Consider the following 22,563-nt stretch of genomic DNA (forward strand, 5'->3'; position numbering starts at 1 on the left):
ACTCCAACGGCATCATTGAGTATAGAACCACGACCTAAAAATCCTTAATCATCGTCTGAAAAGTCTGCAACATTAACATTGCAGCCCAAAAACGGGTCAGCACATGGAATATGCTAGCAATGTAACACATAGAGAGTAATGGAATGAAACAGCTATTCTATATGCATATTTGGCCGGTGGAAAAGCTCTATGGCTACAGTTTTGCGTAAAGCCAATTTTTCCCTACTGCAAAGGAATAAATTTATTTAACTATCATGGTGGTTGTTAAACATTGAGAATGGTTGACAGCATTCTCAATCCCAATTAAACATCATCATTAAACAAAACCCAGCAAAATTAATTTTTAGAGTAACATGTTGAGATTCACATGATAATCCAGGTACTAGATACTCAAGATGTCCATAACCGGGGACACGGCTAACCATGATTAGTTTATACACCCTGCAGAGGTTTGCGCACTTTTCCCCACAAGACTCGATCGCCTCCTTTTGGTTTCTCGCACTACACGGTGTTTGAGAAACGAATGACCGAGACATAGTCTTTCAGAAGCGCTAGCACCTTACGATGGGTAGACCGTATCACCTACATCCCCTACATCTGCTAGTCTACCACTGTAAGAGTTCGCACGACTTAGTCAACTATGCTAGAGCCCATAATAGCTTGTGGCTGCACATGGAAGTTTCTAGTATGAATAATCTCATGATCCCTTTGAGCCAGGGTGGCGGTCCAAAAAAACAGGCAATCGCTGGAATACCCAGGTGCCTCAATCCACCCAGATGTGTGTTTAGGTTGCCACCTTAAATAAACCATTAATTAACAAAGCTCACATTTGTCATGGATACACTCACACAATCCACGTCTACTAGCATAACATAGCAATAATAAGCAAACGTAGAGTAACTCCCAAAGGTTTGATAATAAACAGGTAATAGGTTCTACCTCAACTACTCCCCAAACCCACAATTTAATCAGATCATAATCATGCAATGTGTGAGGATTGATCTAATGCAATAAAACTGGGTGGTAGGAGGTATGATCAAAGTGTTACTTGCCTTGCTGATGATCCGGGAAACCTAGCGATTCAAAGTAACAAGCGGCGCACTCCGGGTACTCTATCGCAAACAAACAAACGCACAATAAGTACTCAAATAATGCACAGGTAAAACTCAAATAAGAAATCTAACGAGAAAGTTCAACTTAAGAACTCCGGTTGGCAAAAAGAATCAAAACAAACGAAGCAACGAAAGACAAACAGCAAAAGAAACAGGCTTCGTTTACTATTCTGGATCTAAGGCAATTTTTACAGAAGCAAAAACTTGTTTAAGTTGGTTAAAAGGAAAGAGGGTTTCGAGACGAAACTCCAGGCGCTTGAATCGCCTGATTCCGATAAACGAGCGAAAAGTTATACTAAAACGAAAATCGGATCAGAAATCGCGATCAGAAATAATCGCAGAAAATCCGAGAAAAAGAAAAACAATGAACAGATTAACGAACGAACGTTCGTTATCTGGATCTAACCGACGAACACATTCGTTAAAACAAACGAACGAGCGAACGCTCGCTAAATAACTAAACCGTAAAAAGACCGTTCTAATAAAAAAACGGATCTACAAAACTGGGCGGTTTTCTGTGGAAAACCGCCGGCGACGGCAGCTACCTCGGGCAGCGGGGCAGCGGTGAGGCGGCGGGGCGGCGAGGCAAGGCGGCGTGGGGCAGGGCGGCGAGGCGAGGCAACGCGAGGCGGGGCGGCGCGGCGGCGGCGCCGCGGCGCTAGGGTTTCGGCGGGCGGGCTGGTGGGCTTCAGCGGCTCGGTGGGGTCGGCTTAAAAAGGCCCCCCGGGGGAGTCCCGCTCGAGTACGGCCCGGAGTCGGTTCAATTTTTTTTTAAAATAATTCCGCACAGAAAAACTAACGAAAGAAATACTAAACGGACTCCAAAAATCCCGAAATAAATTTTCCCCGGCTTCTAAAATCAAGCCGCACAGGATGAACATTTATTTGGGGCCTAAATGCAATTTTGAAAAACACACATTTTTCCTAAATTCAAATGAAATAGTAAATAAAACCAAATAAAATCTTATTTGATTTGTTTATTAAATCCTCAATATTTCTTTATTTTGGGAAAGTCATTTTATTCCCTCTCTCATAATTTTTATAATAGAAATAATTGAAGATAAAATAAATAAATCAAATGATCCTATTTTCAAAATTCGAGACAACTCAAATATGAAAATAACGAAATCCCCAACTCTCTCCGAGGGTCCTTGAGTTGCGTGAAATTTCTAGGATCAACCAAAATGTAATAAATATGATATGCAATGATGATCTAGTGTATAACATTCCAAATTAAAAATTTGGGTTGTTACAAACCTACCCCCCTTAAGATGAATCTCGCCCTCGAGATTCGGGTTGTCTAGAAAATAGGTGAGGGTGGTCCTTGAGCAAATCTTCCTCTCGTTCCCAGATGGCTTCATCCTCCATGTGGTGGCTCCATTGAACCTTGCAAAACTTGATAACCTTGCTGCGGGTGACTCGACTGGCATACTCTAGAATCTTAACTGGTTTCTCCTCATAGGTCAAATCACTATCCAACTGAATCGCTTCCAGTGGTACCGTATCTCTCAGCGGTATGTCAGCCATCTCTGCGTGGCACTTCTTCAACTGGGATACATGAAACACGTCGTGAACTCCTGACAGTCCTTCGGGTAATTCCAACTTGTAGGCTACTTCTCCCATACGCTCCAAAATTTTGTATGGGCCTACAAAACGTGGCGCTAGTTTTCCCTTAACTCCAAAGCGCTTAACTCCTCGAAGTGGAGATACTCAAAGATAAACTCGGTCTCTGACTTTGTAAACTGTCTCCTTGCGTTTAGAGTCTGCATAACTCTTCTGCCTGGACTGAGCTACCTTGAGCCTATCGCGAATCAATTTCACTTTCTGTTCAGACTCCTTTATCAGATCCGGTCCAAACAACTGGCGGTCTCCAACTTCATCCCAAGACAATGGGGTCCTGCACCTCCTTCCGTACAAGGCTTCGAAAGGGGCCATCTTCAAACTGGTTTGATAGCTGTTGTTGTAAGAGAACTCTGCATATGGCAAATTCTCATCCCAACTAGATCCATAATCTAGCGCACAAGCTCTTAGCATATCCTCCAAAATCTGATTGACTCTCTCGGTCTGTCCATCTGTCTGCGGGTGGAAAGCTGTGCTAAACTCCAGTCTGGTTCCCAAAGTCTCATGCAACTGATTCCAGTACTTTGAGGTAAACTGGGTTCCTCTATCTGATACAATGCTCCTTGGAACTCCATGCAGACATACGGTCCTGGTCATGTATATCTTTGCCAACTTTGCACTGGTATAGGTAGTCTTCACTGGAATGAAATGAACTACCTTTGTCAAACGATCGACTACAACCCATATCGAGTCATAGCCTGAACGTGTTCTGGGCAATCCCGTAATAAAATCCATGCCTAGCTTATCCCACTTCCATTCGGGTATCGACAATGGTTGTAGCAATCCTGCTGGCTTCTGATGCTCTGCCTTCACTCTCTGACATACATCACAACCTGCTACATACTCCGCAATATCCTTCTTCATTCCGGTCCACCAGAAAATATCCTTCAAATCCAAATACATCTTGGTATTTCCTGGGTGAATCGAGTATGGTGAGTCATGGGCCTCTTGCAGAATTAGCTTCCTGATCTCCGAATCATTTGGTACATAGACACGGTCTTCAAACCATAGGGTATCGTGCTCATCCTCATGAAATCCCTTAGCTTTTCCTTTGCTCATTTTCTCCTTAATATAAGCAACCTCCTTGTCAGTCCTTTGGGCTTCTCTGATTTTATCCATCAATGTAGACTGAATCTCCGATGCTGCTACATAGCCTCTTGGAACTATTTCCAAACATAGCTCTCGAAGATTTTCGGCTAACTCCCTTGGTAAATCTCCCGTCATTAAGGTGTTGACATGGCTCTTACGGCTCAACGCGTCAGCTACTACGTTAGCCTTTCCGGGGTGATAATGCAATTTCATATCATAATCCTTGATGAGCTCCAACCATCTCCTTTGTCTGAGGTTCAACTCCTTCTGTGTGAAAATATACTTTGAACTCTTGTGATCCGTGTACACCTCGCAATGGTTTCCAATCAGAAAATGTCTCCAAGTCTTCAATGCATGCATTACGGCTGCTAACTCCAAATCATGCGTAGCATGATTCAACTCATGAGGCTTAAGCTGTCGTGAGGCATATGAAACAACTCTCCCTTCCTGCATAAGCACTGCTCCAAGTCCTCGACATGAAGCGTCGCAATACACCTCATAATCCTTGGTCTGATCCGGTAAAATCAACACGGCTGAGGTAACCAAACGTTTCTTCAACTCCTGAAAACTAGCCTCACATTCCTCCGTCCATATGAACTTGGTATCCTTCTTCAACAACTCCATCATAGGCTTCACAATCTTTGAGAAATTCTCAATAAACCTCCGGTAGTATCCTGCGAGTCCAAGAAAACTCCGGATCTCTCCCACGGTGGTTGGTGCTTCCCACTTGGTCACGGTATCAACTTTAGTGGGATCTACTGCTATACCTTCTCCGGATATAACGTGTCCGAGAAATCCAACTTCCTTCAACCAAAACTCACATTTGCTAAACTTGGCATATAATTGATGTTCTCTGAGCTTTCCAAGAACCAAACGCAAATGTTCTTTATGCTCCTCTTCATTCTTCGAGTAAACCAGGATATCATCAATGAACACTACGACGAACTTATCCAAGAACTCCATAAACACTTTGTTCATCATGTTCATAAAATATGCAGGTGCGTTAGTCAGACCAAATGACATAACGGTATACTCGTACAGCCCATACCTGGTGGTAAAAGCCGTCTTGGGTATATCATGTTCCCGAATCTTCAACTGGTGGTATCCTGATCGTAGATCGATCTTGGAAAATACCTTAGCTCCTTGCAATCGATCAAACAGATCATTGATCATCGGTAGTGGGTACTTATTCTTGATGGTTACTTCATTCAATCCTCGATAATCGACAACCATACTTAACGATCCATCCTTCTTCTCCACTAGAAGTACTGGCGATCCCCAAGGCGATGAACTTGGGCGAATATATCCTTTATCCAGTAACTCCTTAATCTGCCTCTTAATTTCCACCAAATCCTTTGCAGGCATCCTATATGGTCTCTTTGATATTGGCCCTGTGCCTGGCAAAAGCTCAATCAAAAACTCAATATCTCTATCCGGTGGCATGCCTGGCAACTCTTCTGGAAATACTTCAAGGAAATCCTTCACTACTGGTACTTCCTCCTGCACAACTCCGGTTAAACAATTTACTTGAGTCCTCTTTGGCACATGTCGGGATACATACTTGATCCTTCTCCCTTCTGGGGTGGTAAGTAAAATTGACTTACTGGCACATTCAATATTCCCTTCATACTTTGACAACCAATCCATGCCTAATATCACATCCAATCCTTGGGATTCCAACACTATTAGGTCTGAGGGAAAAACATAGTTACCAATTCTTAATGGTAACTGATCACACCATAGACTAGCCATATATTCTGCTCCAAGCGAAGTTACTAACATGGGTGACCTAAGGGCTTGGGTTGGCAGTTTATACTTATCCACAAATCCCCTTGATATGTATGAATGCGATGCACCAATATCGAAAAGAACGAGTGCAGTAAATGACTTAACCAAAAACTTACCGATTACTGCATCCGGCTGCTCTTCAACCTCCTCCACGTTAACGTGGTTCACCTGTCCCCTGTTGAAAGGGTTCGGCTTCTTCCCAGAGCTTCGATTGCCATTTCCATTCTGGGATTCAGGATATTCATTGGCATAATGTCCGGTCTTCTGGCACTTAAAACAAGTGACTTGGCTCAGGTCTTTCTTGGCTGGGGTTGATGGGTGGGTGCGGTTCTGGCTATTGCTTCCTCCATTCCCATTACCATTCTTGGGGCCATTGTGATTGTGCAAGCTTCCTCCTCCATGGGTATGCTGAAAATGTCCTCCCGGCCTAGGGGTAAATCGTGGGTTCTGCTGAGTTCCTGAATTGTACTTTCCTTGTGCATACTTTCTCTTGCGATTCTCAATTTGCTGCTGCTTCCCTTCAATCATAAGAGCACGATCTACCAACTCCTGGTAGTTGTTGAAGGTTGCTACCATCAACTGCATGCTCAACTTATCATTCAGTCCTTCCAGAAACTTCTCTTGCTTTGCTGCATCCGTAGCAACGTCATCTGGGGCATAACGTGCTAATTTACTAAAGTCCTCCACATACTGGCCAACTGTCCGTCCTCCTTGGCGCAAGTTGCGAAACTCTCGCTTCTTCATGGCCATAGCTCCTGTTGAAACATGGGCAGTACGAAAAGCCTGCTAAAACTGGTCCCACGTGACAGTGTTGACAGGGAAAGTGGCTGTGAAATTCTCCCACCATGATGCTGCGGGTCCTTCAAGCTGATGTGCGACAAACTTCACCTTTTCCGCATCCGTGCATCCTACCGTGGTCAACTCTCTAGCTGTCTTGCGGAGCCAATCAACTGCTACTATCGGCTCGATGCTACTGGAAAACACCGGCGGATTCAGCCTAAGAAAACGGGCTAAGTGATCAATAGGTGGTGGTGGTGGGTTGTTGTTGTTGTTGTTCCCCTGGTTCTGATTCTGGACTAGCAACTGCATCAATGTGTTCTGCTGCTGGATCAACTGAGTGAGCTCCGATGGAAAGGTAAATCCGGGGTCACGTCTCGGAGGCATCTGAGGGTTTTAGAAAAGATGAGATTTAAGAATAGAGGGGGCCTAAAGAGAAAACACTACCCATATGCACATGAGGAAAAACCAAACAATTCACTTCATTCAATCAATCAAACAATGGCATACAATCGATCTAACTATCGCAAAAGTGCTCGGACTACTATATTTACATGGTGGACTACTACTACTGTTGGGGTGGTCTACTAGAAATATTCTTCGGTTGCAGACTCCATGATATCTGCTCCAGCTTCATCAACATAGTCATCATTGCTATCATCTGGATCCGAGTCGGTGTCGTCGATGATGATGTAGTCTTCCGGGCGAATCTCCTTAGGTTCTTCGTCTTCTTCTACTGGTGTAGGGTCTCCCATGAATATTCCAATCTTCTTGATCAGATCGTCATTCTTTTCCACTAATACTTCAATTTCTTCTTCAAAATCTTCACGTGTAGCCTTGAGTTCTTCCTCCAGTTCCTTGATTCTTGTCTTTGCCTTCTTCAGGTCTATCATGTCGGCGCACATCTGGTTCTCCTGACGTCGAATGTGCTGGTTTAACTCCTGGATAAAAGCTGCAATTGATCTATCCTTTCTGGTGCTGATCATCTCCCAGTGCTCATCTCGGCGCCCACAAATCTGGTAGATAGTATCCTTGAGATCATTGCGGTAGACTTCTCCAATGTGTCCCATGGCGATGTGAGCTGCCATGCTCTTTCCTAGATTCCAAGTTGGTGCATCGAAAGAAAACTCTATGGGCTCAGTGACTGGCATGAACGTCCTTCCTGGAACTTGAACTTGAATCATCCAGCGCTCTTCTTCAGGTAGAGTGGTGTTGTAGGTTCCGGTGAAGCTTGGTACTCCTATGTTCAGGTATCTAGTGACTTCCTTCAAGTGACGTCCAAAGGGTGTATCTTCATCCGGTTGAGTGAACTTGTTCCTTGCATCCGCCATCCTAAAAGAGTAGAAAAGATGAGAGGTCAGAAGAGAAGAGAGTGAGTAGTGATCTAGGTCTTTAGCTTAGTGGTCGTGTCCTACAGTCAGCGTGTGCTCTGATACCATCTTGTAGCGACCAGACCTCAAACGGTCCAATCTCTATGCTCCGGTGTCATCCCTGATCAGTAATGCTGACACCACATAGTACTTGAAGGATTTATAGCAGAGTAGCAATCACACACTTATTACATCGAGTGTCTCAAAAGAGAACTTATTACAACAGATATGGCTTAAGGCCATCTAATAACGATAACAGCGGAAGGCTTGGAAGATAAGTGAGTCCATCAACTCCAACGGCATCACTGAGTATAGAACCACGACCTAAAACTCCTTAATCGTCGTCTGAAAAGTCTGCAACATTAACGTTGCAGCCCGAAAACGGGTCAGCACATGGAATATGCTGGCAATGTAACACATAGAGAGTAATGGAATGAAACAGCTATTCTATATGCATATTTGGTTGGTGGAAAAGCTCTATGGTTACAGTTTTGCGTAAAGCCAATTTTTCCCTACTGCAAAGGAATAAATTTATTTAACTACCATGGTGGTTTTTAAACATTGAGAATGGTTGACAGCATTCTCAATCCCAATTAAACATCATCATTAAACAAAACCCAGCAAAATTAATTTTTAGAGTAACATGTTGAGATTCACATGATAATCCAGGTACTAGATACTCAAGATGTCCATAACCGGGGACACGGCTAACCATGATTAGTTTATACACTCTGCAGAGGTTTGCGCACTTTTCCCCACAAGACTCGATCGCCTCCGTTTGGTTTCTCGCACTACACGGTGTTTGAGAAACGGATGACCGAGACATAGTCTTTCAGAAGCGCTAGCACCTTACGATGGGTAGACCGTACCACCTACATCCCCTACATCTGCTAGTCTACCACTGTAAGAGTTCGCACGACTTAGTCAACTATGCTAGAGCCCATAATAGCTTGTGGCTGCACACGGAAGTTTCTAGTATGAATAATCTCATGATCCCTTTGAGCCTGGGTGGCGGTCCAAAAGAAAACAGGCAATCGCTGGAATACCCAGGTGCCTCAATCCACCCAGATGTGTGTTTAGGTTGCCACCTTAAATAAACCATTAATTAACAAAGCTCACATTTGTCATGGATACACTCACCCAATCCACGTCTACTAGCATAACATAGCAATAATAAGCAAACGTAGAGTAACTCCCAAAGGTTTGATAATAAACAGGTAATAGGTTCTACCTCAACTACTCCCCAAACCCACAATTTAATTAGATCCTAATCATGCAATGCGTGAGGATTGATCTAATGCAATAAAACTGGGTAGTAGGAGGTATGATCAAAGTGTTACTTGCCTTGCTGATGATCCGGGAAACCTAGCGATTCAAAGTAACAAGCGGCGCACTCCGGGTACTCTATCGCAAACAAACAAACACACAATAAGTACTCAACTAATGCACAGGTAAAACTCAAATAAGAGATCTAACCAGAAAGTTCAACTTAAGAACTCCGGTTGGCAAAAAGAATCAAAACAAACGAAGCAACGAAAGACAAACAACAAAAGAAACAGGCTTCGTTTACTATTCTGGATCTAAGGCAATTTTTACAGAAGCAAAAACTTGTTTAAGTTGGTTAAACGGAAAGAGGGTTTCGAGACGAAACTCTAGGCGCTTGAATCGCCTGATTCCGATAAACGGGTGAAAAGTTGTACTAAAACGAAAATCGGATCAGAAATCGCGATCAGAAATAATCGCGGAAAATCCGAGAAAAAGAAAAACGACAAACAGATTAACGAACAAACGTTCATTATCTGGATCTAACCGACGAACACATTCGTTAAAATGAACGAACGAGCGACCGCTCTCTAAATAACTAAACCGTAAAAAAACCGTTCTAATAAAAAAACGGATCTAAAAAAACCGGGCGGTTTTTTGAGGAAAACCGCCGGCGACGGCGGCTACCTCGGGCAACGGGGCGGCGGCGAGGCGGCGGCGGGGCGGCACGGCGGCGGCGGCACGACGCTAGGGTTTCGGCGGGCGGGCTGGTGGGCTTCGGCGGCTCGGCGGGGTCGGCTTAAAAAGGCCCCCCCGGGCGGAGTCCCGCTCGGGTACGGCCCGGAGTCGGTTCGGATTTTTTTTAATAATTCCGCACAGAAAAACTAACGATAGAAATACTAAACGGACTCCAAAAATCCCGAAATAAATTTTCCCCGGCTTCTAAAATCAAACCGCACAGGATGAACATTTATTTGGGGCCTAAATGCAATTTTGAAAAATGCACATTTTTCCTAAATTCAAATAAAATAGCAAATAAAACCAAATAAAATCTTATTTGATTTTTTTATTAAATCCTCAATATTTCTTTATTTTGGGAAAGTCATTTTATTCCCTCTCTCATAATTTTTATAATTGAAATAATTGAAGATAAAATAAATAAATCAAATGATCCTATTTTCAAAATTTGAGACAACTCAAATATGAAAATAACGAAATCCCCAACTCTCTCCGAGGGTCCTTGAGTTGCGTGAAATTTCTAGGATCAACCAAAATGCAATAAATATGATATGCAATGATGTTCTAGTGTATAACATTCCAAATTGAAAATTTGGGATGTTACACTTAGCCACAGTAAAGCAAATCCATAGATATGTTCGTGGTACTCTGAACTATGGATGTTCCTATGGAAGGGGAGAAGCTGAGAAACCGAGCTTGTTTGGATTCAGTGACAGTGATCATGCTGGAGATGTCGATGATAGAAAGAGCATAACCAGCATGGTTTTTCTCCTTGATAAAAATCCAATTGCTTGGATGTCTCAAAAGCAAAGAGTGGCGGCACAATCTTCATGTGAAGCTGAATACATTGCTGCTACCATTGTTGCGTCCCATGGAGTATGGTTGGAGCGCCTGCTAGCTGAGATGGTCGAGAGAGAACCCGAGAAGGTTATGTTGTTTGTCGACAACAAGGCAGCAATATCACTGAGTAACAACCCTGTCGACCATGAGCGAAGTAAACATATTGATATTCGCTACCATTTCATCCGTGAATGTGTGGAGGAAGGGAAGGTGAAGGTAAAGCATGTGGCATCTAATGAACAACTTGCATACCTCCTGACGAAGCCTCTGGGTCGTGTGAAGTTTGAAGAACGTCAGCGCAGAGTTGGAGTGGTGAACGTCAAAGACAATCGCCAAGATTAAGGGGGAGAATGTTAATGTTAATATTGTCATGTGTTAGTTTGAGTACACAGTGAAGTGCCCATGTGTTGGTGCATAGTGTGTGTGAGAGTGACAGAAAACTGTATGTGTTGCAGTAGACTGTCATGGCAATGGGCAACGACGTGCACTGCGTGTGCACAGTGTAAGTTGTCGGGTGGGTGGTTGTAACCGGCCATCAAAGGGTCAAGGCCTGTATGTGTTGCAGGCTGTGAAGCCAAAAAAATGAAGGGCATGTGTTTCCTGGGAGAAAACCAACCTGTGTCTACTCTGTTCTTCAAACCCTTAAACACCTCACGTGCGTGATGAGAGAAAGCAGGGCAGGAGAGATTAGAGTGGGATTTGGCTAACACAATCGCTCATGAGTAAACCAGATGGGGACGGGCTGCTCTGAAGGTGAGGTGCAGCGGCGCACATGTTGCTTGTGGAAATATTTGAATCTTGAATCTTCTATTTCATCATTTGTTTTGATGTAGGCAGGTGCATGTTGACTTGTTTAGAGCATCTCGAGCAGATCACCAACAGACATAACTTAAACCTGTAATTCAGCAGCGATTTACCAGATGTTGGGCAGTCAGTGCTTTTTCATCTTTGCTAATTTCTCCATGCCTGCTGGTAGGGTTCTTCAACAATTGATGCCGGTCTGCAGAGGCACTCCCGTCGCAGGAGGAGGTGGGCATCTTAATCAATGGCCTATTTGCCCCCCCCAGATTTGATCAACCCTTTCTGAGGGATTCCTAATGTCAATGTACTTCTGTTAAACACTGACTTAGATCAGGTACCTACACTGCCTCAAATTTCTGTGGAACAATGAGTGGAATTCTGAATTTCAGTTGCATGCTCAAATATTGTTTCCCACCGCATTTGAAACTGTAAATTGCTTTGGTAAACTGTTTTTTGCCTGATTATGATGACAAACAGAGCTAAAATTGTGTATCTGCTTTATGATCATGGGGTTGGGTTAATGTTTGCTTAAAATGGATGTTGACTACAGTTCAAAATCTTTGTATAAACATTTGGTGCTGTGTTATTTTTTTCATCTCTTTGTGTTTATTATGTTGGTTAGAAGAGCTTGGAAGTTGGAAACAGTGATGTCTGTGAGTCCGGCTCCTAAATCTGGTGGTTGTGTCCCCAGCTTTAAACCATCAGAATGATCTGCCATGGGTGGAGATAGCCTGCTCACCATGTTGCCAGAACCTAATCGAAGAGACAAAGTTGTTGCCTGTTAGGAGCTAGGGTTCTGCCGGTTCTAGGGCGGAGATTGTAGGAGAAAGATGGAGGAAGACTAGTCCGAGGGCGCGGCGGCCAGCGGCTGGGCGCTGTCCTTGCATGGTGGAGAAGAGGCGGCGGCGGCGCAAGAGGCGGCTAGGGTTAGGTCTCCCGGCTCCCTAAGGGAAGCCGAGCAAATACTGATTGCTTCTTGCTTGATTAGATTGATACATCTCATCTCCTTATATAGAGAAGTTTACTTGACTCCTAAGCAAATAACCCTAATAACGATAAGATAATTGGGCTAAGCCCCTAATAACGATAAGATAACTTGGGCCACAGCCCACTAGGCTAAGCCCCTAATATGCCGGTCATAACGCTTCTCCCCACCTGCACAAACAGCTCGTCCTCGAGCTGTAAGGCGGGGAAGCGCTTGTTGAACTCCTCGAGGTGATCAACCAGCGTCAAACACCTCCGTGACAGTTGGGGCAGCCAGGTCGCTGAGCTCGGCGGCGACGTCATCCTCCTCAATGTAGTCTGCAGCCTCCAGGTAGAAGAGTCGGGGGCAGACGTTGCCGGGCATGTAGGTATCGTCGCAGTTGAAGCACAACCCTTGGCGGCAACGCTCGATTAGCTTGGCCGAGGTGAGCCGGCGGAACGGGCGCACCGCGGTCACGGCAAAGGGTGCCGCGGAAGCCTGAGTAGGACGAACCTGCGCGGGAACATCTGGCCAGGGTGGCGGCCCAACGGCTCGGGACGGTGATGCCTGCTGAATGGCCACTGCGCGGCGCTCGAACGCGCGGGTGTAGTACATGGCTGTCTGGAGGTCCTGGGGTCCCTGCAGCTTGACATCCATGCGGATATGATCTGGCAGACCACCGACGAAGAGTTTGGCCCGCTGGTGAGCTGTCACGCCGAACGAGTGGCACGCTAGGGCTTGAAAGCGGTCGGTGTAGTCCTGCACCGTAGAGGTGAAGGGAAGGCGGCCCAACTTCGCCAACCGGCTCCCACGTATCGGTAGTCCGAATCGAAGGAGGCAGAACTCGTGAAAACACTCCCATGGGGGCATGCCGCCCTCGTCCTGCTCGAGGGCGTAGTACCACGTTTGTGCGGCGCCGCGGAGGTGATAAGAGGCCAGCCAGGTGCGGTCCGACACAAGCGTCTGTTGCCCCCAGAAGAACTGCTCGCTCTGGCTGAGCCAGTTTAGGGGGTCCTCGGCGTCGTCGTAGGTGGCGAAGGTGAGCTTGGCGAAGCGCGGCGGTGTCTGAGCATGACCGCCGTGAGTGTACGGCTCGGTGGTACAGAGCAGCAAAGAGGATGGCGTTGGTCCGGTGTGCATAGGTAGTCGCAGGAAAGCGGTGGCCCGTCGAAGCCAGCGTGGAAATCCGCGGAGCCAGAGGGCCCATCGTACGACAGGGAGGGCGCCGGTTGGTCCGCGACCATGGTGTAGACTGGCGGCGGTGACGTCCTGGCCAACCAGGCCGGAAGCTGGGACGGTGGGGGCGGGAACCGCACTTGCTAAATTGGCACGCCCGTCGGCGCGATTGTAGTCAGCCCGGTGCTGGGCGGCGGAGGTGCCGGCAGCGGCAGCTGCTGCTGCCTGGAAACGGCGGAGGCGGCGGGTGCGGCGATGGCCGCGGCCGGCCATTGTGGCCAGATCGGGGCGATGGCTGGCTGTAGCTGCAGCGAGGGCTGCAGTGGCCCGACTAGCGTCACGGTGGCCCCGGGGTGCGGCGGCTGCTAGGGCTGCCAGGGCGGTGGCGGCGAGGACCCGGGTGGCGTGGGTGACGTGGCGAGGGCCGGCACCGGCCACTTCGGCCATTGGGGCGCGGCAGGGGGTGACGGCTGAAGCGGCTAGTGGTGGTGTCGAGGTCCGGTCGGCGCCGCGGGTGCCGAATACCACGGTAGGGCGACTGGCCCGGTCGCGGCGGCCGGTGACCCGTAGGGGCCGGCTAGGTATAGCCGTATCCCTTGGACGGCGGTGACGAGATCATTGAGGACCCCAGTGATCTCCGCCGGGGAGTAGACGGCGGCCGGTGGTGCGGTGGAGGGCGCCGTCATCTGGGTGGTGGCGGCGTCGGAGGATGCGACCAGCAACGCAGACGGGGAGGGCAGCGGTGAGGTGGAGAAGGCCAGTGGCGCGGTGGTGACGGTCGGCAGCGGAAGCGACAGGATGGGCGGCGGTGAAGGCATGATCGGAACTGAGCTACCTGATACCAAGATGTTAGGAGCTAGGGTTCTGCCGGTTCTAGGGCGGGGATTGTAGGGGAAAGATGGAGGAAGACGAGGTTGAGGGCGCGGCGGCCGGCGGTTGGGCGCCGTCCTTGCGTGGTGGAGAAGAGGCGGCCGCGGCACAAGAGGCGGCTAGGGTTAGGTCTCCCGGCTCCCTAAGGGAAGCCGAGCAAATACTGATTGCTTCTTGCTTGATTAGATTGATACATCTCCTCTCCTTAAATAGAGAGGTTTACTTGACTCCTAAGCAAACAACCATAATAACGATAAGATAATTGGGCTAAGCCCCTAATAACTATAACATAACTTAGGCCACAGCCCACTGGGCTAAGCCCCTAATATGCCGGTCATAACATTGCCTTACACTTCAACAACAACAATTACTCCCTCCGTCCCATAATATATCTAGTGTCAAAAACACTCTTATATTATGGGACGGAGGGAGTAGTTTTGAACTATCTCGATGTGCCCTATGTGTGGACTCCCTTAGTTTTTTTTAGAGAAAAGACATACGCCCGACTTAATAAATAAAGTCACACGACAAAGAACCAAACAACGTCACCGCAACCAGAGAACGAGAGTACAGTACATGCCATAAGCCACCGGTGCACAAGCCAAACATAACAGGGTACGCAGGCCCAGGCAAAGTAACAAAACAAAAGGGCGCGCATGCCAACAACATACCCCTAGAGCTCAGAGGGAGATGAAACTAAGCTTGAGCATGAACACCATCAGCTTGAGACGCTAGAAGATTGGCAGAAGCCCGTACTTTAGAAATCATCATCTTTAGAGCGTCCTGATCCACAGGTTTAGTCGGTGATTTTCATTGCTGCAAGAAGATAGACATTTTAAACAGGAAATCTGTAGGGAAAACACCCTCAATGGTGAATTTATTCCTGGTGGTTCATAAAGCCCAACACAATGAGCCCAAGCCAACCCAAAACACGCATTTAGCTCGGCCCTATAAGCCGGAGGATAGCCCATGGAGCTCGTAAAAGAGTTGGGAGCCCAGGGAACATGAAGCCAAAACCGAATGCAACACCAAGCCAGCTTAGCGAGAATACAGCCAAAAAGATGTGGTTGGCATCCTCCAGTTCATAGCAGAGAGAGCACCGATCAAAGCCAGGACCATTATGCTACCGAATTTGATCGACCGAGGGCAGCCGACCCCTAAAGACATGCCAGAGAAAGATCTTGATTTTGGGAGGCATCTTTGCCTCCCAAATCAACTTGAATCTAGAAGTAGGCAGGCTAGAAATAAGACAAACTTAAAGATATTTAACCAAAAATCTTCTCAGACGCCGCATGAGGCCAGGTAACAGAGTCCCCCTCCTTCCAGAGTGTAGGGAACACGGCAGCAAGGCGGTGCCAGTTTAACGCCCCGAGACCGTTGCACCAGGTGTCTTCCAGTGATTCGTTGTCGTTGCCATGTCATTAGCTTGCGTGTTGCATCTTGCCATGTCATCATGTGCATTGCATCATCATGTTTTTTCGAAACTTGCATCCGTCCTGGCCTCCTCGTTCTCTCCGTTGTCCGTCCTGAGCCCAGACACACTTGCACGCGCCCGCGGCATGTCCGAAATATTATTTTGTAAGTGGCTAGAAAATGTTCTCGGAATGGGATGAAAGTTGGCATGCAGTGTTGTTATGTTGTTAGTAGGTCGCTTGCCAAGTTTCATCGCATTCGGAGTCTGTTTGACGCCCCAATGGATAACTATAGCGGCAATATAGCCGGTCTAATGTCGGACGTTTTCGTTCTCCGGAAACAGATGCCGGCCCCCCTCTCTCTCTTCTCTCCTCTCAGCCTCGCCACAGCCCACCTAGTCCATCCTCCTTCCCCTCTTCGCTTCTGGAGTTGTCCGATGCGACCGCACGGTCCGAAACCCTCTCTGCACAGTGCATCGAACCCCTCACGTGAGCGTCCGAAAGTTGTCCCGGACCCGACCAGGGGTGTCGCCACCGTTGTGTCCGGATCATCCCCAAACGTCTACAAAACGTCACCGTTTTCTTATTTGGACTTCCTAGCTATTTTATTCGCGATCGTCCGATTGCGATCGTAGGGTCGAGATAGCCCCTAACCTAATCCGTGATGTATATTTATAGTCCACCCCTAGTCTAATTTCAGACCAAATACCTAAATTCTAGGGATCCTCCCAGCCGCCGCCGCCGCACTCTTTCCCCAACATCGGGATCCCCATCGCTCGAACCAAATCCATCTCCTCCTCGTTTTCACCACAAGCCCAACCAGCGAGCTCCTCCTCCTCTCGATCCATCCCCACGCCCCTCCGCGGTTGGGCCCGAGTAGGATCACCCAGAGCCGCAGCTCTGCCGCCATCAGGCCAGGACCTCCCGTCGCCCGCAGCCTCCTCGATCTGTTCTGGATCGGGAAAACAGCTCCCAGGTCGCTCAATCCAGGAGGCCTGGCCTCCCATCGCTCACCGGCGCATCAACCGGACCAGAACCCCGTCGCCCTGCCTTTCTCCTTCCTCCCTTCGTCTCCTCCTCTCATCTTCCTCGTTCTTCTCCTGCAACAGGTGCTCCTTGCGCCATGGATGCTGCCATGGAGGCCGACCTTCTCCACCGCACTGTGACGAGCCTCCCCGTGCTCCTCCACCTCGCATCCTCGGGCGCCCGCACCTACCGCCGGCCGGCCACAGCCAGGTCGCCTCGCCTCCTCTCGATCTCACTCCGGCCCTCTCTCTGTCCCTGCTTCATGACTGAATTTTTCCCTGCCAGGGCCCTGTCGTTCCTCCCCGCCTCGGAGCTCCTTTGCGCCGCCGGATCCGAGACCCCCTTGCCCGGTCCTGCCCATTCCCGGCGCTCGCGTCGTCGTCAGCCACCGTCGCCGGAGTTCCTTGTCGGTTCGCGCGCCGACCTGCAAGTCCCACGCCGCCGCTGGTCTGTTTCTGTTTCTTCTTCCTGTCGAGTAGAGGACACGCCTCCTCTGCATCGAACAGGGCCGCTCCAACGCCCGCTGACTCCTCCAGCTCAGGCCGGCCCAGCCCAGCGAGCCTCCTCAGCCTGGCAGCGACCGGCCCAGCCACCTGCCTCATCCAGCCCAGCACCAACCGGGCCAAGCCCAATGTGAGAAGCCCCCCTCCAGCCCCTGTGCATTGTTGGGCTTGTCCCAAATTTCATCCCAGTAGTGTTTTTTTCCAGCGCGTGCTAATTTAGTATTTGTTCCAAAGAACACAGTTTTGCAGAAAAACCCTCTATGTTCATGCATATAATAACTTAATAACCGTGCATCATATTAAAATGATTTGTATATGAAACTTGCTCATAATTTTGTGTAGGTTAATAATTTGCAACTTCCATACATGTTTAAAATATTTAAAATGTTGTTTGATTAAATTTGCTCCTATGCCATGTTAAAATGCTTTAATTCATAACTATTCAACCGTAGCTCCAAATCTAACAAACTTTATATGTAAATGGGGTAGAAAAATGCCTAGTTTAACATGGTGGTTTTATTTTGCATGTTTAACAACTCTAAAATTGTGTTTAGGGCAGAACAGTACCAAACCTTAAAATATGCATATGGGGTTTTACCGAAATTGTTGTTCGTTGTTTCCGGCCTCATTTAAACTTGACTAGATAGGTAGTTTTGCTTTGCTTCACCCTCTTGCCATGCTAACAACATTTAATCTTGTTGGGTACAGAAATGAGAGAGAACTAAATAATTGATGTGGTGTTCTGCCAATATGCATCCCGATGCATATTGGGCTCCATTTAATTTGTAGTATTGCTTGTGCATTTTGCCATATCATTTATCATTAAACCGGTCATGCATCATACTTGGTTGTGCATCATGCCATGATTTTGTGGTGGTTGTTTACTATGTTGTGTGCTTCTTTCCGGTGTTGCTTCTTCGGGTTGGTTCCGGTAACGTCGCATTTGTGAGGACCCGTTCGTCTACGTCCGTTTGTCATCTTCATGGACTCGTTCTTCTTCCTTGCGGGATTTCAGGCAAGATGATCATACCCTGGAAATCACTACTATCTTTGCTATGCTAGTTTTGCTCGCTCTTTTGCTATGCCTATGCTGCGATACCTACCACTTGCTTATCATGCCTCCCATATTGTTGAACCAAGCCTCTAACCCACCTTGTCCTAGCAAACCGTTGTTTGGCTATGTTACCGCTTTGCTCAGCCCCTCTTATAGCGTTGTTAGTTGCAGGTGAAGATTGAAGTTTGTTCCTTGTTGGAACATGGAGATGTTGTTCCTTGTTGGAATATGTTTACTTGTTGCGATATCACAATATATCTTATTTAATTAATGCATCTATATACTTGGTAAAGGGTGGAAGGCTCGGCCTTATGCCTGGTGTTTTGTTCCACTCTTGCCGCCCTAGTTTCCGTCATATCGGTGTTATGTTCCCGGATTTTGCGTTCCTTACGCGGTTGGGCTATTATGGGAACCCCTTGACAGTTCGCCTTAAGTAAAGCTCCTCCAGCAATGCCCAACATTGGTTTTACCATTTGCCACCTAGCCTTTTCTTTTCCCTTGGGAGTCGCGCTCCTAAGGGTCATCATTATTTTACCCCCCCGGGCCAGTGCTCCTCTGAGTGTTGGTCCAACTTGTCAGCCGCCGGTGGCCACCAGGGGCAACTCTGGGCTGGCCTACCGGAAGTTTAGACAACCCGGTGTGCCCTGAGAAAGAGATATGTGCAGCTCCTATCGGGATTTGTCGGCACATTCGGGCGGTGTTGCTGGTTTAGTTTTACCCTGTCGAAATGTCTTGTTGTATCGGGATACCGAGTCTGATCGGAATGTCTCGGGAGGAGGTCTATTCCTTCATTGACCATGAGAGCTTGTGATGGGCTAAGTTGGGACACCCCTGCAGGGATTTGAACTTTCGAAAGCCGTGCCCGCGGTTATGGGCAGATGGGAATTTGTTAACATCCGGTTGTAGAAAACTTGAAGTTGACCTTAATTAAAATGCATCGACCGCGTGTGTAACCGTGATGGTCTCTTTCCGGCGGAGTCCGGGAAGTGAACACGGTTGTTGGAGTTATGCTTGACGTAGGTTGTTCTAGGATCACTTCTGGATCATAGTTGTTCGAACGTGCTTTGCCTTCTCTTCTCGCTCTCTTTTGTGTATGTTAGCCACCATATATGCTAGTCGCTTGCTGCAGCTCTACCTCATACCTTTTACCCTACCTATAAGCTTAAATTGTCTTGATCGCGAGGGTGCGAGATTGCTGAGTCCCCGTGGCTCACAGATACTTCCAAAACCAGCTTGCAGGTGCCGATGAGTCCGTGCAAATGACGCAACCAAGCTCAGGAGGAGCTCGATGAAGATCTTGTCCTTTGTGTTGTTTCGTTCTAGTTGATCAGTAGTGGAGCCCAGTTGGGGTCGATCGGGGACCTTTGTCGCATTTGGGGTTCTTATTTTATTTTGGTTCCGTAGTCGGACCTTGATTGTATTTGGTTGATGTAATGCTTTATTCATGTAATTGTGTGAGTGGCGATTGTAAGCCAACTATGTATCTTTCCCTTATGTATTACATGGGTTGTGTGAAGGTTACCTCACTTGCGACATTGCTTTCAATGCGGTTATGCCTCTAAGTCATGCTTCAACACGTGGGAGATATAGCCGCATCGAGGGCGTGACAAGTTGGTATCAGAGCCTTCCCCGACCTTAGGAGCCCCATTGCTTGATCGTTTTTAGCGGCCGAGTTGAGTCTAAAAAAATGTTTTGAGTCATTTAGGAATTATATATCGGAGAGTTTAGAAATTCTTTTTACTTCCCAGTCTCCTCATCGCTCTGGTAAGGCATCCTGACGTAGAGTTTTGACTCTTCTCTTCTCAAATTTCACTAAAATTTTTTTTAGGGTCACGCGGGTATCTTGGAATCGTTCCGATGGTTTTATGATGAGAACATTGTCTTGGTGCCTCCTGTCAGGGGTTTTGTGGAAATGTCCCGGGGAGTTGAGCTCTGAGGTGTTGTCGTCATAATTTTATCGTTGCAGTTCTAGAATACCTGAGTTTAGTACGCCGACATCAAAAATCTCTTTTATGCAGTTCATTGGTGAGATAACCTCGACGCCACCCAGTACTGGGGCGGGAGTTCGGGAGTATTACCATAACTTGTATAACAGATGCTTTTCGAAGGTTGAGATAGATGATTTCCGAAGGTTTCTTGGTTATGTGTTGAAGGATGGATACAGCTGGATGTAGGATTTGCTAGTTTGGGTGAGACATTATGCTTCCCCTGTATCCAGAACACCTGATTGCATAACCGGAAAGGTTCGGGAGTTTCATAGGTGGGAATTCAAGTAGCTCTTAGGATATCTTTCCGAAAAACGTATGATATGAAATTGGGGTTCGACGTCTAGTGGTCCGCCTATTCACGATCGGTTTTACAGTGGTCTCTTGTGTCTTAAAGAGTCCTTGGCTTTGCCGACTCGGGGATGCTTCGTATGTCATGTGCACTGCCTTGTACATGATGGTGCTGTACGATCGAGCCCGTGTAGGCCCCACCATGAAAACTTCGGACGAAATCTCTATCATATGTTTGTTCCGGCTTATTCTGCAAGCCAATCCTCTGTTTTTGGTTTTGAGTTGTGGTATTCGAGTAGCTTCAAAGTCAAATGTTGATTCCATACCTTCCCCAAATGGTGTTCTCATACTCCGATGTGGATACCAATCCTTCTTGTTCATCAAGATTTTCTTGTCAATCCTTTTCACCGGCGTGTTTTCTCTTCAAGTGGATCCGATCACTTCAACATCCGCAAGATTCAATCCCAGTTCTTCTCAACAGTGTCTGTTTCATCCGTCTCCAAGTTGCCTTTGTTTTTTTCCCACCCTCCCTCCCTTGTTTCTTCGAGGACTCAGATGTTTTAATCAAGTATCCTTTTATTTTTTTTGTGAAGTTTCTCCATTCGTTTCTATCAATATTCTTATCCGGTGATTCTCATGAAGATTCTAACGGAGCTTCTAGTTCGTCATTCCTCGTTCTTTTCTTCTCCGGTGGAACCAATTCAAGCTTTGTTGATCATATTCCTTTCCTCATTTCAAGGCTTTCTCATGACGGCGCAATTCTTAATCGTTCACCTCTCGATATCATTTTGTCCCGGAGTGCTCAAGATATCTCAGAAGGCTCGTCTTTTCATTCAAGATCAGTTCAACCTAGTTCGAGGTTGTTATCTTATCCAAGCCATTTAATTCAACCGATGCAATATCTCTTTTCAAGTAATTGTTCTACGGTGTTTCTTTTGAGTGGGCCCTAACCCACAGGTCTTTTCCTAGGATCTTACCTAACTCTTCTTATTTTCCCGGAGCTATCCTCAAATTTCTTTTTGAAGTTTGACGTAAGAATGATTTATCATCAGTCAAATGCTTTTCTCCAAGATCTGCCGAATTCTTTTCATCGTTGGCTCAACCTCTTTGTTTTGATTCTTCCGGAGTGTCTAAATAAGTCATGAGGGTATTTCTCGTCGTCATTCTCGGATTTTGAAGACCGAAGAAGAGTTTTACCTCCATATCTTATCCGTTCTTTCAGAGAATCGTGGTTCTAATTCGAGGTCATCCTCTCATAATTGTTTGATTGTGAGAATTTTTTATCCATCCGGAGCAATTCAGGAGCCTTTTCAGTTTGTTCATCCGGAGCCCATCATCTAAGATTTATTGATTCTCAGTTTTCAGCTATCATTCTCCAAATTCCACCGGTGCTTCGTTTAAGTGATCTTTAATCAGCTCGTGATCTCTTCACTCTCATGTATCTAAATTCTCTCACACGTCTTTGTTCATTTGCTTAATTCTTCCCGATGTTTCTTTATCTTTTCTTCGTTCATTTTAATTCTTACGGTGGTTCGTTCAAGAGTTCTCTTCCTTGGTTATCATATCAATTTATTCATTCTTCCAAATTCTACCGGTGGCTCTTCCAAGATTCTTCTTCCTTCGTTATAATCTCAATTGACTCTTTCTTTCCAATTCCTACGGTGGTTCGTGCAAGAGTTCTCGTCATTCGTCATCATATCAACTCTTTTGTTCTTTTCAATCCTACCGGTGGATCATTGAAGACCTTTCTTAAGTTTCTGTTATATCTCTCTTAATCTTTGCTACGAGAATAAGTAATATGTCAAATCCGTTGATTGTCATTAATTTAATTGATGAAGGATAAGCATAATGTAATTCTTATTCTTGTTTCATCGACTAAATTCA

The 22,563-nt window shown here is 46.7% G+C and overlaps 1 pseudogene; it reads right to left on the reverse strand.

The window, feature by feature from the left end:
* Positions 1–12,617: 12,617 nt before the first annotated feature.
* LOC147958716 (uncharacterized) lies at positions 12,618–13,985 on the reverse strand (annotated as a pseudogene).
* Positions 13,986–22,563: the final 8,578 nt, after the last annotated feature.

The sequence above is a fragment of the Triticum urartu genome, chromosome 7A (assembly GCF_056163025.1).
Source record: "Triticum urartu cultivar PI428250 chromosome 7A, HENAU_Tu73, whole genome shotgun sequence".
Taxonomy (NCBI): Eukaryota; Viridiplantae; Streptophyta; class Magnoliopsida; order Poales; family Poaceae; genus Triticum; species Triticum urartu.